This window comes from Lemur catta, chromosome 2, assembly GCF_020740605.2.
Source record: "Lemur catta isolate mLemCat1 chromosome 2, mLemCat1.pri, whole genome shotgun sequence".
Taxonomy (NCBI): domain Eukaryota; kingdom Metazoa; phylum Chordata; class Mammalia; order Primates; family Lemuridae; genus Lemur; species Lemur catta.
The window spans coordinates 81,541,455-81,558,630 of NC_059129.1; the positions used below are offsets into that span (position 1 = coordinate 81,541,455).

The window sequence follows — 17,176 nt, forward strand, 5'->3', positions numbered from 1 at the left end:
TATTTTTAGTAGCGATTGGATCTCACTCTTGCTCAGGCTGGTCTCAAACTTGCTCAAGTGATCCTCCCACCTCACCTTCCCAGAGTACTAGGATTATAGGTGTGAGCCACTGTACCTGGCCTATATAGTTGTGTCTTGTTTTATGCTACAGAAATGCTCCTTAAAAGTATAAGTTGAAATTTTGTAAATCAAATATTTTAAATGGATTATTGGAATTTGTTTTGATGATCTTTGTTAGCAAATTATAAGCTTATTATTTGTACATTATGTAAACCTAAATAGTTTTAAATCAATTTGGTTTAATTTTACTTAAACAAAGTAAGTCTTTCTAGCTGTTAAGTAATGGGTTATATCTGCTTGGCATAATATTAAGAATAAAAGGTCAGTGTACAACACCTCCCTATTCAGGCCAATTATAAAACAAACTGCTAAAATCTGTTTATTCTTACATGTCAGATGTGGTAGAATCTAAGACCAGGAGTTCCATTATTCTGCTTTGGTTAAATACAACACCTCAAACATCTGAATCAGAGAATAAGTGTAATTGATTTAAAATGATTCTTTCATATAAACATCCTGGTCAAATTATAAAAATATTACCATCTCTTGGAGCAATTTATCACTATACAACTCACAAGAGAAAATTGAGACTATTGAAAGCAAGTGAAAATACATGATAGTGATCAACAGTGGAGAAAAAGCCAAGACAGACACAGGAGAATAGACAGTATCTGGGAAAAAGCAGCGGTATGCCCACAGCTTAAAAATGTGGAATTCCTAGTGCCTGGGGCAGCTTAATTCAGCTTAATTTCAGACTAAGGCTGATTGTAAATAGTATGCCAAGATCCTCATATTCTGCTGAAATGGTTTTGTCAAAATTGTCCTCTTTCCTTCATTATATACACTACTTTTCCTTTCCTCCTCTGTGTATCCCACATTCTTAAATATATAACTCACTGCCAGAAGACGACATAATTTTTTTTAAAAGCATGTAATTTATAAAATCATGCCTCTACAGCAGAATGCTCTTTGAAGGATGTTCTGAATTAGTTGCTTTTTTTTTTTTTGAGACAGAGTCTCACTCTGTTGCCTGGGTTAGAGTGCCGTGGCATCAGCCTAGCTCATAGCAACCTCAAACTCCTGGGCTCAAGCAATCCTTCTGCCTCAGCCTCCTGAGTAGCTGGGACTACAGGCATGCGCCACCATGCCCAGCTAATTTTTTCTCTATATATTTTTGGTTGTCCAGATCATTTCTTTCTATTTTTAGTAGAGACGGGGTCTTGCTCTTGCTCAAGCTGGTGTCGAACTCCTAAGCTCAAACGATCCTCCCGCCTCGGCCTCCCAGAGTGCTAGGCTGAATTAGTTTTTATAAAGGTTTCTATTTGTTTTAACTCTTCTAAGGGAAAGAGTACATCAACAACATCATGCAATAATAAATTATTATTAAATGTTTTGAGAGTGACCCAAATGCTTGTGATTTCTGATTTTAAAATATAGCATGTAATTTGAGTCAATATAAAAAAGGTGATTGTTTCCAAGATTTCTGTACCTTGTAAAGATGAGGAACATTAACATTTCTGCTCCTATAACACCTGCACCAGCAAGGCCCCATTATCTGTTATATTCTTGACTTTGAACACTCTGCCACAATTCATTATGTGCCCCTGAAAAAGAAACTACCGTGGTTGTGTGCCTATTTTGTACTAGGTATTTTCATATATATTATCTTACTTAATTCTCACTTAATGGTAAAGTAGATCTGGAGGCTACATTGTCCAATATGGCAGCCACCAGCCACATGTGGCTATTTAAATTTCGAGCAATAAGCTTTCCACAGTGGCAGTATCGTAGCCAATGAGGTTTATCCGAGGTGCGATTATTGCTAATTGAAAACTTTTCCCAATACCCTGCCATGACGACTTGCAATACAGTTGGCATTGGCAATTTTTGACGGTCCCTACAGGGACTGAATAAAAAAAATAAATAAAAAAAAATAAAAAATAAAAAAATAAATTTTGAGCAATAAAAACTGAAGATTTAGTGCCACAGTCACACTCATCACATTTCAAGTGCTCAATAGCCACATGTGGGTAGTTTGCTATTGTATTGGACAGTGTATATTATAGAATATTTTCATCATTGTGGAATGTTCTATTGGGCAGTACTAATTGGAGGTTTGCAATGATTAGAACAGATAGCATCTTCATTAGAGAAAACAAAAGTAGAGTTTGAGATACAAGTAATATTAAGAAAAAATTAATATTAAATGATAATTTATCGTGTGACCAGTGAGCAAGATGGCCTTAACAGTCCACTGAGCCTAACTAAACTTTAGACCTAGTTTTCCACCTCCTTCTATGCTCCTGACCTCCCTTTTCTTAGAGTATTTTCTTTAGAAAACTTGTAAATTCTTTGTCTGCTCCTTTGAGATCTATATACCTCTTTTTAAAAAGTCTCTTGCCATATTACAACCCAGGAATATCTTTCTCAAGGACCTAGGAGCCATCTCTGTGAAATGTAATCATCAGAAGAGACAGTGCCCCTATTTCCCCATTCCTGTGGGAGGGTAGGTGCCTAACTTCAGTGGGCACCTTGTTCCAAGTTACAAAACCATCTCCTGTCATAAAAATATGGGAAGTTTACCTTTCCTCTGGATAAAGCCAATCAGCAAACACAGATGGCCTATGGCTTCTCCCTCATGCCTTCCAGCACTTTTCTACCAGCTCACCCCAGCCTTTAAAAAACCCTATCCTTTCCTTTTCTCCCCTAATGCAATAGCCTTGAATAAAGTCTTCCTTGCCTATTTAATTTTGTCCTGTGCAATTTTTACTTTGACACCAGTTTTCAGAAAATTGAAATAGTATTTCAAAATAGTGTAAGTCTTAGTTTATACTGAAAATAGTTTTGATGTTTTCTTAGAATAAACCACCAACTGAATGTGCTACCTAAGTAATCATATACAGGTAGTAATGTGGGCAAGCAAAATGGTTTGATTGCAAAGGTAAATCCAGTTCCAGGATTTAAGGGTGTAGAGTTGCAATTCCATGAGCTATACCTGATACCACTTCAATGCCACACATACCTATTACCCAGTTTAACTGCTCTCTGTGAAAACATGATGGAAGAGGAAGCCAAGTTTTTTGATCTAGGAACACCTTCTTTTGGAAGATGATCTTTCTCTAGCTGAACGTAGAAGACTACAGCTAGGTTCACTGGTGGGTCCTTCTAGAAATCTATTTCCACTACGATTCTCAGGCCTGGCCAAGGCAACACCCAAACCAAATCTATACTCCCAGTTTGTCCTAGAATTTATATTTTCTGCTAATCTCTAGGAATTAATTATCATGTCTTTCAGTTTCTCAGAACTTTGCCAAATTTGAATCACTATAATAAAAAATACTCTCTTCTCAGAGAATAAATCCAATAGTTTGTGGAGAGACAGCTCTTTAGTGTGATTTTCTTTTCTTTCTTAGTGGCATCTCAGAGCATTTACTTCCATTATCATCTGGACACCAAAGAGAATCAGAATGTTGGCTCCCATTTAGCTCTTGTTCCTGCTTCAACTTCTTCTTCCTTTTTTTAAAAACCAGATTTAAAAAAAGATGTCTTGGGGGAAGGGAATGGTGCAAGAGGAGTCACAAACTTTCTTTAGAACTAAAAATTCCTGATAGTATATGGATGTATTTATAAATTTCTGGTGCTTTATAATTTTCAAAAAGTTTTCATTTTAATTATTTTAATATTACCAACAATCCTAGTAGGGAGGGGTTCCTTCCTGTTAGAGCTATAGAGGACCAAATTCTATCTTCAAATATGTTAGTGCTAACTACACTTTTAGTAGAATCCTAGGTAGCTACAGTTTGACTATCCTAACAATGCACGTTAGTTCATCAAGAGAAAATTTGATTGGATTCAAAATCAATCCTCATCTTTTCAAGAAATTTACTATTACATTTGTCAATTAAAAAAAGGAAGGGAAGATAGATTCTTTAAATATAATTTCAACTGTAATAAGTTGTTAAGTAGTTATTCTTACTTTATTACATACTTGTGTGAACATTTCTCACCAATGACAATGATCATATATAATTAGAAAGAATGTGTATCAAGCTGGGTGTAATGGCTCCAGCTTGTAATCCCAGCTACTCAGGAGGGTAAGGCGTGAAGATCGTTTGAGGCTTTGAGGCCAGAAGTTCGAAGCCAGCCTGGGCACACATAGTGAAACCTTGTCTCTAAAAAAAAGTCTATCAATTTTAAACATAAATCTGATATAAAAAGTCAGCTTAAATATTGTATAAATTCAATACTTACCACCCCTACTTCTTTTAAAAAATTTTCTTATTATACTTATGGAATATAAAGAAAGCGTAATGAATTGAATTGTGTCCTCCTCCCAAAAAAGATATGTTTAAATTCTAACCCCTAGTACCTCAGAATAAGACCTTATTTGGAAATAAGTTCATTACAGATGTAATTAGTTAAGATGACTAATGGGGATGAGGGGAAACTTCCCCTTTTCCCCAAAAGGTTCTTTGAAAGATCAACTCATAATAAGGCTGATTAATAAGAGAAAGAGATTTATTTACCATGCGCACAGGGAGAATCACAGAGTGATTACCCAATGTCCCAAGGGGATCCAGAAATGTTTATGCCCTCATTTTAGAGGGGAGAGAGAGATGAGGAATATAGGTAATTCTGTTTAGGGACGATAAATGGTTGCTAGGGAGGATGAATAGATATTTGGGAGAATGAACCGATGGAGGGAAACAGATTGACTTGTAAATAATTCTCTTTGGAAGTTAAGTTAACCTGAGAGACAGATACTATATTTAAAATGATTTGGGCCAGGTCTGGTTACATTCTTGATCTTCTTTCCTGTAATATATTGAGATAACAGGGAGGGGAAAGGAAGTTGATTGTTCTTTTCATGGATCTGAATTTTTATGAAGAAAGAGGGAAAGGCTCTTCCAAACCCTGTTGATCTCTGAGGGCCTTTAAGTCAAAATACTCTTTGTACCAAGAAGTCATATTTTGGGGTGAAATTTCCTGAGCTCCTTCATTGCCCCTGTATAGAACTTCCCTAGAGGTTTCACACATTAGAAGCTGGGTCCGTGACTGTGGAGAGAGAGATCGGGTTAGTAGTTGAGTAACAAGAGATCTGAAAAAGGAGACAAGAACATAGATTACAATTAGCATGAAAAAGCAGAAAAGAACAGATCTAAGCACATTTCTCCACACGCAGTTAGGTGTGGCAATAGGTCAGACCAATGGAATGGTTTTGCTTCATTCATCTGATGGAGAATATTTATCTTCTCTTTTAAGAGGTGTAGATCAGACTTTACTTCCCCTGAGAGGTTTATGTAGAAACAGTATTTTTTGGTCAGTGATCACCTCCTTTCTATCAGGCTGTCAGGGCATCCAGCACACAGGGTATTGGAAATATTAATACAACCGAGGCTAGGCTGTTGATTTCTAACTGAAGTGCTCCCAATGCTTGTTTAGTGATGTTGAACCCTTGTTCTGTTATCATGGAGAGATTCAAATCTGCCTTTTCAATCTCATGAGTTCAAAATGCCAGGAAAAGAGTCCTGAGCACTGAAAAGAACTTAGAATTGTGATATACAAGTGGGTTTTTTATACTATCATGTCTAATACATTTGTGTGGTATCACTTTATGAACAAAGGAGCCCAAGTTTGTAATTTGGCTGGCATTTAAAGTGGAATACTGTCCAGGCGTGGTGGCTCATGCCTGTAATCCTAGCCCTCTGGGAGGCCAAGGCAGGAGGATTGCTTGAGGTCAGGAGTTCAAGACCAGCCTGAGCAAGAGCGAGACCCCATCTCTACTGAAAATAGAAAAAATTAGCCCGGCATGGTGGTGCCTGTAGTCCCACCTATTGGGGAGGCTGAGGCAGGAGGATATCCTGAGCCCAGGAGTTTGAGGTTGCTGTGAGCTAGGCTGACACCACAGCACTCTAGCCCAGGTGACAGAGCAAGACTCTGTCTCAAAAAAAAAAAAAAAAAAAAAATTAAAATTCAGAAAATATGTTTTTTAAAGAAAACAAATAATAAAGTGGAGTATCTGGTAACAGAAGATGTCAGATAACCAGGTCCATAGTGTCCTGTCGGACTAGGTGGGAACTACTTGTATACTTTATCACCACAGTGTTATTTACAGGTAGGGTCAGGTTAGAACCTGTGACCTCTCAGCTTGGAGTCTGCTGTGCCTCTTCTTCCTCATTGGCACTTCCACATCTCCAGTTTCCATGTGTCCCTGCCAATCCGTGGGAACAGAACAGGTTGTGAAATATTTGATATAAAAGGCCTTTGGTCTGGTTCTGGCAGTTATAGGGCTTGATTTTGTCACCTGACCAAGTCACTTCAGACTTTTGGTCTATCAATGTGTAATCTTTAGTGTGTGGCAACTTAACAAGGGAAGCATGTGAGCTACCCTGAGTTACACAGCCTGGTTTGTGAGCCACTCATAACATCTGGTGATTTGACAAGCATTGACATCATGACGGTTAGTGTCAGCATCATCTATGATCTTTGTAAGAGGTGCAAGAATGCCATCTGTGCAATCAAACTGTAGAGTCTGATCATACTATTGTCCTAATATGTCACCCATAAAAGATGCAGCATCATCCCTGTTTCCAATGTAGAGGGAAAAATTTCTATCTAGTGACTTTACCTGAGCAAAATATAGTTCTTGAGCTTCCACAGAGGTTTTTCTGTGTCCAGCTGACTCACTAACATAAGTATCATGATTTTTTCTCTGGTTGTGGATGCCACATCTTGTCATACATCCATCTTCCGAACTGGTTCCACCAGGCACTCACATTGGCAGAAACAGAAATGAGTTTTGGTTCCTTTGTATGATCTAGATGTTGGAGCAACCAGCAATTACATTGATTAGTTAACGTGGCCAGAGTTTGAAAGACTGGTGCAAATGGATGCCGGGTCTGTGCCTGACCTGCTGGAGAAACAGTAAAGGTTAGTAAGAGCAAGGTGTAGTTTGAAAGAAGAGTCATAGTGGAAGATTAAAAGGGAGAATGGGATAGGTTGAGGCAGTTTCCAATCAGCTTCCAATGTGCAATCTTCAAAGAGTGAGGCTTAAAAGAAATATTTTAAGAGGACTTTTTTTTTTTTGGAGGGGGTTTTAAAAGGGAAAAAAAGGAGAGGTTTTGGACGAAAAATCAGGTTTCTTGACCTGTAATCTTGGGAAAAAGCTGCCTATTTTGTAAAGACACCTGCTTCTCAGGTCACCTGTAGGTGTGGTCCCCCAGTTGTCTCAGTGTAGTTTGGCCTGGCTTACATGAATCCAAGGAGATTTTTCTTTTTGTGTTTTGTGACTGAGTAGTACTCTGTAATATAGATATACCACATTTTATTAATGCATTCATGTATTGATGGGCACTTGGGTTATTTCCACATCTTTGCAATTCTGAATTGTGCTGCTCAAGTATTTTTTTATTCCTTAATTATCCCCCATTTGCGCATATGTCTCATCTGATGGGTGATAAGTGCAAGCCAAAAACTTAAAAGAAAAGGGGCCACAGGGAGTCTGTTTGGCCCAATACACAACCCGTCTGATAACTGTTAAGCACCCTTTTGTATCCACTTATTCTTTTCAGATGGTGAGGCATTAGCCTGATGATCAACAATAGCAGATGGAGATAAGGACAGGGTAATAAATTGAGTGGAGGATAAAAGGATAGGGAGGGCCATTTTTGGCTGCATATATAGCATCCCTGTCTGCCCTAACATTTCCTAGGAATATAGTATCCATTTCCTTAGTGTGGGCTGGGCAATGAACAATAGCAATCTAGAAGGAATGTGAATATCTTGTAATAGGGCAGCAATTATAGGCCTGTTGGCAATAGAAGTGCCAGCAGAAGTTAAGAAACCATGAGATTTCCAAATAATGCCAACTGCATGGCAGACTCCAAAAGCGTATCTGAGTCTGTGTAAATAGTGGCAGTTTTTCTTTTTGCCCATGTGTAAGCTCTAGTGAGTTCAACAGATTGTACTGACTTTATGGTAGGCAGAGAATATGCATCAAGGATTTCATGTGGGGAAACTATAGCATAGCCAGTTATTATAGTTCCTTTGAAATCTCATTTACAAGAGCCATCACAAAAGAGGAATAAGTCTATGTTGTCTAAAGGAATGTCCAAAAGATCCTCTCATGGTTTTAAAACCATATTAACAGCTGTTAAGGCAATTGTGTGAAATGCAGTCGGGGTCTGCACCCTCAGGGAGAGGTAGGAGGGTTGCTGGATTTAAAGTGTTGTAATGTTACTGAAAACTCGGCACTTGTCCACGAGGCCAAATCAGAAGGATGAGGACAAGTGTTTTGGGGAGGAGGAAAGACATTATTTTGCCAGCAAAGGATGAAAAAAAGGCAGATCTCATCTCAAAATCCAAATTTCTCTGAACATAGGTAGAAATACAGAGCTTTTAAAGGAAGGGCCCCTCAGTTCTAGGCTATTGTGGTTAACTATTCTAATAGTGCCATCTCTGCCAAAGACAAAGCCTATGAATTCTGCCAGCCTCCACCTGGGGAGCTGGCACTACCTGGGCACAATCTCTTTTAAAAAAGGACTTAACCTGCCTCAGGGCTTCAGGCCAGGCTGGAGTTCCCAAAAAGAGTGGGGGAAGTTTTAAAGAGACAGAAAATCTTTTTTCCCCCACAGGCCCTTTCCTGTTACAGTAATGATGCAAAATAATGGAAGGATTGGTTAATAAGACGTGCTCATAGTTGGACTGTCATCTAGCAGAGAGGTGCTGTGTTTTATGGACTTGTCAGAGAGCAGATGCAGCATGGGGAATGCACAGGTGAATGGGAAACCTAATGTAAGCGTGCTGGCTTTGTCATTTAGGGTGGCAGCTGCTGGTACTGCTGCCACAGGAGCCAATTGGCATGAAAAATATGCTATAGATGGATCTGAGAGGAAAAGCGCTGTCCTAAAATACCAGCAGCAATCGCATCATTTTCATGGCAATATAGGTGGAAAGGTTTATCAAAATTAGGTCAGCCCAGAGCAGTAGGTATGGATAATGCTAATTTTGGGGGCTTTGAAAGAGTCTGATGCCTCTCAGAACCAGAGAATAGGCTCTTGAATACTGTCTGGGAGGAGGGAATATAATAATTTAGCAAGAGCAGCAAAATTAGGAATCTAGTCGCGGCAATAGCCAGCTGCTCCTAGAAATTTACCTAGTTGTTTCTTAGTTTTGGGACGAGGGATGGACAAAATTGGCTCAAGGTGTTTTGGGGTGAGCTTTTGCATGCCCTGAGATATGTGCTAAGTAACAGTTGTCTACACCCACTGGAGTTTAGACTTGGAGGCTTTAGGGCCTCTCTCAGCTAGAGCTTTAAAAGAATGAGGGAATCTAAGAGGGCACCCTGCAAAGGTCATTAACATACCGAACAAGAGTGGATCCCTGGGTAAAGGTTATAGAGTCCAAATCAGCTTTGAGGATTTGCGACAATATTGAAGGAGACTTACAGTATCCCCTGAGATATTCAGTCCATGTTAATTGTCTCCTTCTGAAAGTAAATGCAAAGAGAAATTGTGAGTCAGGGTGCAACGGAATTGAAAAGAATGCTGAACAGAGGTCGGTTACTGTAAAACAGGCTGCATCAGCAGGAATTGAGGTAAAGACTGTAGCAGGATTAGGCACAACATGGTGTTGAGGGATTACAAAGGAGTTTATGGCTCTCAGATCCTGTATAAATTGATAGATTTGATTGCCATCTCAATCAAATTTTCCTTCCTTTTTTTTACTAGTAGAATTGGGGTGTTATGGGGTGAGGTGGTGAAGACAAGTACCCACTATTGTAAAAGGGAGTCTATTATAGGTTCAATTTCCCATTCTGCATCTCCTGAGGAGGGTATTGAGCTACTGATAGGGAAGAGTCTATTTCTTTCCCAGGAAATCCATATGCATTCTGCACACAGCAGCAGTCTGACCTTATTTGCATGTTTTGCCCAGAGGCTATCTGAGACATCCTGTAAGACTATGTCTTTAGAGGAATTTAAATCAGAATGGGTCTCCATTAAGGAGAGTAGGAAGTTTGGAGGGCAGAGAAATAAAAACACCTTTTTCATTATATTGTATGGTGGCACTAAATTTGCATAACAGGTTTCTACCTAAAATGTTTGCAGGAGAGGAATCAGACATTAGAAAGGCATGGTGGGTGTTAAGAGGGTTTGGGGATATAAGGGAGACCTGAGAGATACGTAATGAAATAGTTTGCCCAGGGACTCCAATAGCTTCAATAAAATTAGAGGTGAGAGGTAGAGACAATTCCTCTGATCAAGTGGTAGATAATGTTGCACCAGTATCAATTAGAAAATCCAGTTCCTGATCCTCTATCTTAGGTTTAATGATTGCACCTGGGGTGCAACTGAGGATTGGCTGACCCCATCAATCAATGGGGCGTTGTCCCACAGGAGAAGAAAAATGCATCTGCTGGATTTTGGGGAGGGCTTTTTTTTAGTTTTCTTTTCTTTTAAGGGGTGGACAAGCACTTTTCCAATATCTAGGTTTTCTGCAGTATCTGCAGACATCTGGAAGAATATTCTGTGACTGATCAGAAAAATAAGAGGATTTTAATCTATTGTCAGAGAACTGTTTTTGCTTCTGCAGTGATTCAACCTGCAAAGCAATGACTGAAAATTTCAAAATCCATCTTTTTTTTTTGTTCTCCTGGAAGCCATTTTCAAAAAACTGCATTGCTGTTTCCATTACAGTGCCCAGAGGCTGACCAGCCCAGCCAACTATACTGTTTTGAATTTGATTTTTTATATCTTGAAGGAGCTCAGGAAATTTCACCCAAAACATGATCCCTTGGAATAAAGAGTATTTTGAATTAAAGGCCCTTAAGATCAATACACTTTGGAAGGGGCTTTCCCTCTATCTGCATAAACCAGATGGACTCATCAGAAAAAGAACAATTGACTTCCCTTCCCCTCCCTGTTAAGTCAATACATTTTGGGAAAGGAGATCAAGAATGCATCCAGAACTGGCCTAAGTCATTTTAAAAATAATACCTGTCTCTCAGGTTAATTTACAAGTCAGTCTGTCCCCCCACATCCATTCATTCTCCCAAGTACCTATTCATCCTCCCTAGCAACCATGTATTGCTCCTAAGCAGAATTACTTATATTCCCCATCTCCCCCACCCCTCTAAAAGGAGGGTATATAAATTTCTGGACCCCACTGGGATATTGGGTAATCACTCTGTGATTCTCCCTGTGAACATGGTAAATAAACCTCTTTCTCTTATTAATCTGCTTTTTTGTGAGTTGATTTTTCAGCAAACTTTAAAGGGAAAGGGGAAGTGTCCCCTCCCTCCCCACAACTGGAAGTCGATTACCAACTAGGACAGAAACTAAAAGATTTCTGTGCTTTGGTGCTCCAGGACTTAATGCAGTATGTCTCTAAAAAACTTGTATAAATTTCTCAATAAAAGCTTTAAGGTATTCTCCCTCCTTGGTTGAATTTCAACTTTAGACCAATTAAATTTAGGAAGGAAAGCCTCCAATATTGCCCATATGAGGCCCTGACTGTCAGCATTTAACTGAGCTACTTTCTGGTCATCTGTAGGGGGTCATGGGAGAGGATCTGGCCACCTCTTTCCTCTAGGGGTAGGGTTTCCCCCTGGAGGGCTTCTGGCCTGTCCAATGACTGCAGGGTAATCATGGGTGAAAAGTACACCCCTTAGCAGATAATCAAGGTCCCTAGAGTGGGATTATGAATGGCTATTAACCTCTCCAATTTTCCTCTAAATTTGGTAGAATCTTCTGAAAGTGGGGGCAAAAGGGTTTTGTACTTCGCAAGATCTGCTGCAGTCCAGGGGACATGAATTCTTCGTGGTGGGGGTCCTGGATACATTCTCAGGGGACACTGCAAAGGGAGGCATGGAGCTGATGGAGTCAGATCACATAGCCCTGGAAAGTAAGAGGCATCGTATGGCACAGAAAACCAAGTTTTGCCTTGACTCTGTGACAGGCCTATCTCTTGCTTGTCAGCTTTTATGCAAGTGACTGGTATGTCTCAGGACTTTAAATCAGGCCTTAGTGGCTTTTGTAAATCTTGGGGGGGGGGGGGGGTCACAGAGATTAAAGTAGGAAGTTGGTTATCTAAAGGATTTTCTGAAGAAATCGGGGGTGAAATCGTTTTAGGGGTTATTGAGGAAGATTATTGTGGAATTCAGGCTGGATTTTGAGGGTGGTTTTGACCAAGGACCCAGAGATAAAAAAGCTACCCAGTTGGTGGTACTTTGTTATGGGAGCCCTAGGAAACTGACACAAAGAATAATGAAAAATCTTAGCAATCCCTATATAGACACTGCTAAATGTCTCACAATTTACCTACAGTTTGCCATATAAATGCTATTTTCTATATGTGCTATCATATGTAAAAAGTGGGGAGCACAGTCTACCATCCTTTCTGAAAATATTGGCATTTCCTAGAAGGTTTTGTCCTTGGCCTTCTCTCTCATAGTTGACCTGTTCTTGCTGGGCAGTCTTACCAACTCAATTTACATCTGAATATTGATTAGTTCAAATCTTTGTCTGTAAGCCCAGGTGTCTGTCCTGAGTCCCAGATCCTATATCCAACTGCCTGCTAGACTTGGAGGTCCACAGTCATTGAGACTGCAAACTCCAGTTAGGATACTATAAGGAATTCAGAGTGGGTTGAGTTTAGATTATCAAGACGGGCTTGGAGATCTAGGGTCTGGGCACTGCTTCAGGAGACAGCTCCATTATTTTCTTCCCTTTTTAGACAGAGATCCATCCCTCACACCTTCCTTGAGCCTATCTGCTATCACCATGGAGAGAGTGTGAAGAACCATTCCTGAGGAACATCATCATCCAGAGGAGACTAAAATGCTGGCTTGATGCAGTACAGTCTATGGGAATTCATCCACACTAAAACAAAGCCAAACATGCCACACATAACTGGCTAGCTCATGATGTTAAAGAAAAATTATTCACTGGACGCTTGGTAAAAATGAGAAGACAGATTTTGTTTGAGCTATTTCAGTAGGAGAGAGAGACTTCGTTATAGAACTAAACTTAATTTCATAGAAACAAAAGGTCAGAGGCTTTTTAAACCTTGGGGTATGCTAGAGGAAAAGTACTGAAGGACATTAGTGGGGGGTTGTTTGATGTCATTGGGCCACTTTGTCCTGCGCTTATGGAAGTTAGGCTCCTACTCTCCCACAGAGACTGTGCAACAGGACCCTATCTGTCTTGATGATTATATTTCAAAGGGATGGCTCCCAAGTCCTAGAGAAAGACATTTCTGGAATGTAGAAGATAAATCTCAAAAAGAGAAAAGATTTGCAATTGCAAATTTTCCAAGGTAAGTGCTTTAAGGAAAGGTAAGTCAGGGGCCTATGCTTAGGTTTTGGCTGTAACAAAGAGTAAATTCTTTTGGCTGTGCTGAGCTTTCTCTCAGACAAGTGTTTTAAGGGGTCTGGGATTGTCATCCTAGGAACAGAGTCTTGAGCTGATAGGAAGTATGCTAGTGTTTGTTCACGTCTCTTAGTGGGGACAGTGGGGAGTGGGGTGGTGGAAGAAATCACTTATGCTCCCAGTTGCTGCTCTTATAAGCCACAGTTGAGGCCTAGTCAAGAAGAGAGCTCAGAGGAGCCTGACCAAAGTTTGGTCAAGGAGACAGTTTTTGTCAACTACACTAGGAGTCAATATAAAGTTCCTCCCATCACAGTAGTGCTCTCAAAACTGTTAATTTTTTACTACAAATACTTAATAGTGCATATTTATTCCTTTTATGAAAAGCAGGGGTCAGACTAGATGAACTTGAGATGTCTATTATCACCAATGTCCAAGAGGCAGACATTTAATTCATATTAATGGACTATGTGACCAAGAATAGAATTTCTTAGAAAAGCAAATGACAAGGCTTCTTATATCTCTGTTTGGGTTGCATCTTTCATCACAAGTAAACAAGTAGACTCTGTACCCCACTTAGGTATCTTACCTAGAAACATGCTTTTTTCTTGAAGGAAAAACCAAATCATTGAATAGATACTTACTGGGCACCCACTACATGTTGCTCTGGGTACTGAGTATGCAGTGGTGAACAGGCCCAATAGCTCCCTGCCTTTCCAGGGCTCACATTCTAATGGTGGGAGACAGACAATAAATAAGTAAATTAATAAGATCATTTTGGATAGACCATTTTATAGAAAATTACTATAAAATAATCCAAACAGGGTGATGCAATAATAGAGAGTGAGAGGTGGGAGGGACCGGCTCTAAGTGTGGATGTCAGGGGACCTCTCTGAGCAGGCATTTGAAATGAGACCTGAACGGTCCTGCGGTCATAACAAAGAGCTGGGAGAAGAGCATTCTGGGCAGAGGGCACTGGGGCAAATGCCTCCATGTGGAGATAGTTTTGGAGAGTTTATAGAACAGAAGAGAGTAAGTAGCTGAAGCACAGTGAATGACAGGGAGTGGCCTGGGATGTGGCCGGAGGGAAAGTCAGGCCACACAGGACCATAAAGGCAGTGGTGAGGAGTTTGTCTTTGATTCTAAGTGCAATGGAAACTCATGAATGATATTAAGCAGGGGAGTGAAAACATCAGATTTCCAGATTTTTTTTTTAAATCATTTTGATTGTGAAAAAAGAATGGTAACACAGGAAGCAGGAGAGCAGTTTTGAGAATGTTAGAAAATTCTGGAGGAATTGTGATGATAGTTTGCTGGAGGGTGGTAGCAGTAAAGATGGAGAGATGTGAGCAGATTTAGGTTATATCTGAAAGGAGAACTGACTTGTGAATGGATTAGATATGCAGAAAGGAGGAATCAAGGGGATACCTGGGTGTATGGCTGGAGGGCAATAGTGGGGGGAATAGGTTTGGGGAGGTGGAGATGTCATTCAGCCACTGCGTATATGAATCTAGAATGCGGGAAGGGTCAAAGCTCAAGATGTACATTTGGGAGTCATCAACATATGGACGCTATTTCAACACATCACTGTTAGGATTTGAGGAATGCAAGCAGAGACATTTTAGCCAAATGGGGAGATGAGGCAAATATAGCTGTCTATGTTATTTATTACATTTAATGGCAGTTGTAATTATGTATTGCACATATGCATTTTATATGCTATATGTTAAACATGCCCTTAGGTATATCAGAAATATCATGGGGGAAGAGAGAGAGGCCTTGCCATTAAGTTTTCTAGTGTTGTAATTCTCAAAATACATATCAATTTCTCAAGTCAACAGTGCTCCACATGCCAATAAAAACAGTATACTCACTGTGTTGTATAAAGGTGAGAGCAGAAGTATCAGTCTTTGTCCCCTTGTGCGTTCCTACCTCATTATGCAACAACTATAGTAAATACAGTGACTCTTAGCTGTCACTCACTTCTGGATACAGGAGGGTGGAGCAGAAGAGCTTCAAACAGAATTGCTTCTATGGCCATTGTGTCATTTATGATCACTGCATAAGTGCAGCAAGCCTTTCATGGAACATCCCCCAAAAGTGTCATTCTGGGCCTGTAGCAAGCAGGGGGCAGTTTGACCATAGTTTACTTATACCTAATCTCCATTTCCCAAATATTCAAATAAATTCTCCTTTTTATGAGATTATATATTATCCTGTAGCAAACAGCTCTAGAATTCAGTCAGCCTTATTCAGATATTAGAGATGTTCGTTTGGAAAGTTGTCTTTTTCACTGGCTTTGTGCTTAGTTACAAGTATAATCACACAGTTATAGTCTGGTTTCTGTTTCTGTTGCAGTCTTAGCATTAGTGTAGTTTCATATATATTGCTGTGCACCCAAAGCTTAATAAGCATTTTGTGGGATTATATGGGAAAATTATGCTTCTGAATCTTGGGGTAGTTGGATGAAATCATTAATTCCTTCAAGTTTTAATTTCCTATTTTTTAAAATGAATGCTACACATTACTGTCTAATAAGAAACTATCTTAGCCAAGTGGTGTTCTAGTCTTGCCTAAGTGCTTCTGGTGATCAAAAATTTTTAACTCTGAAACATGCTATTCTAAGGTAGCACAGTGGAGTAAAGCTGATGTATTCCTAGTATATTCAGTAGTGTTTGGCACATAGTAGAACTAAAAACATTAACTCACAATCTTTGGATCGGGTAGTTATAGCTTTAGATCTCATTTCTGTTTCTTTAAGGCTGTGGCAAATCTTATAAACTGCACTTTCATCATCTATACAATGTGGCTAAATATTTACCCCACAAAGATTTTGTAAAGACTAAACGTAAAATGCTTAGAGCAACATTTGGCAATATCAAATCCCAGCCAGCACTTAGGAGGCCAAGGTGGGAGGATCATTTAAAGCCAAAAGTTTGAGACTAGCCTGAGCAATAGCAAGACCCCATGTCTACAAAAAATAGAGAAAGTAGCACGGCCTGGTGGCGTGAGCCTCTAGTCCCAGCTACTCAGGAGGCTGAGGCTGGAGGATCACTTGAGCTCAGGAGTTTGAGGTTGCTGTGAGCTATGATGATGCCACTGCACACTAGCCTGGGCAACAGAGCAAGGCCACATCTCAAAAAAATAACTACAATAAAATACAATATAATAAAATAAAAACTATTATCAGTAAGAAAAATCATTACTGATAGCATCTACTTATAAAATTTAATCAATTTAAGAGTAATATGTAATTATAAATGAATTACATACTTAGTTATGTCTTTGGGGAAGGTTAAAGAGTGTCCTTAAAATGTTAAAAGCAAATGGCAGATGGAATACACATCAGCAAAATCTAAATGGAAAACCAATCTATTCAGAATGCAAAACAATTTTGTGTTTTGCATTTTCCACTTCTCTGTTGTCTTACACAAGCAGTGACTTCTGGTTTCTGGTGGATGTCAAAGATGATTGCATGTTAGGCAACATAATTCTAGCATTAAAGGTATGACTTAGTGCACTGACAACTATCACTAATGTAACCATCTTTCCAGATTTTCCAATTTGCTTGAGTAGATTGCAAGCTGGCGTCCTTATGCTATTCTCATTACCAGTTTAAGTACAGCTGGGCAAAGCTCATTAAGATCCTGTACCAGTTGTTCCCAGAGAGAACCCTGCAGATGTGCTGCAGTAGCTAGAGGAGCCCAACCCCCAAGGGATGCTTTGTTATGGCCTTTGAAGTGCATTGTCTA

General features: G+C 39.6%; 1 protein-coding gene and 1 non-coding gene across 2 annotated transcripts in view; one reads left to right on the forward strand and one right to left on the reverse strand.

Annotated features, from left to right (window-relative positions):
- Positions 1-17,176, reverse strand: part of ME1 (malic enzyme 1) — a 231,874-nt gene that overhangs the window by 172,702 nt on the left and 41,996 nt on the right. The window lies entirely within an intron of this gene.
- LOC123633602 lies at positions 1,826-1,966 on the forward strand. The gene has a single exon (XR_006733635.1). It is a non-coding gene; the product is annotated as a U4 spliceosomal RNA (small nuclear RNA).